At 37.0% G+C, this 665-nt stretch overlaps 1 long non-coding RNA gene across 1 annotated transcript; it reads left to right on the top strand.

Annotated features, from left to right (window-relative positions):
- Positions 1–6: 6 nt before the first annotated feature.
- LOC106510953 (uncharacterized) lies at positions 7–506 on the top strand. Its single transcript, XR_001309472.1, has 2 exons — positions 7–160; positions 263–506. It is a non-coding gene; the product is annotated as an uncharacterized LOC106510953 (long non-coding RNA).
- The last annotated feature ends 159 nt before the right edge of the window (positions 507–665 follow it).

Below are 665 nucleotides of genomic sequence, written 5' to 3'. Positions count from 1 at the left end.
TTCTTATCACAACTGGTCCCCCTGGATTGGACCACAGACACGACGATCTGACATTTTGATAAACACAGAGAGTGAAAAAGTCCACTCGCCTGATTCCAACAGTGATGCAGACCAGTTTCTTACAGAAGAGCGGCTTGCAGATGAGGTTCTCAATCTCAAGGTAGTCTCTTATTTTTTTATGTTTTGAATTTTCAGATTGTGTTGGTCTTTCAGGAGGGTTAAATAATATTACAAACAACTCACATTTTGTGTTGTTTTAAAGCTACCTGAGATCAGGAAACTCTGCAGTCAATGTGGAGTTGACAGCAGAGGTTCTAAGATGGATCTTGTGCTCCGTCTGTGGGACAAAATGGCTTCTAGAGCCACAAATAACAAGGTTTTTGCTAAAGTGTGGGGTGCCTCTGGTAAGTGTGTTACTGCAAATTCTAACAAAAAACTTTAAATTTGTTGCCATTTTACCCATAACAAAGTACTGTAACTTTATGAGCTGAGAAAAATTTAATTGACAAAAAACAGCCATGCCTTGTTTATCTGCTATTTTGAACATAGAACACATTGTCATAGTAATGTCAATGCTTTTGTGAAGCTTAATTAAGTACTCAACAATAATGAGCCAAATAAATTAATATGCTGTACAAGTAAGGATATGATTTGTTGTTTCAGGT

Source organism: Austrofundulus limnaeus, unplaced genomic scaffold (assembly GCF_001266775.1).
Source record: "Austrofundulus limnaeus strain Quisiro unplaced genomic scaffold, Austrofundulus_limnaeus-1.0 Scaffold2416, whole genome shotgun sequence".
NCBI lineage: Eukaryota > Metazoa > Chordata > Actinopteri > Cyprinodontiformes > Rivulidae > Austrofundulus > Austrofundulus limnaeus.
This window is presented reverse-complemented; position numbering and strand designations above follow the sequence as displayed.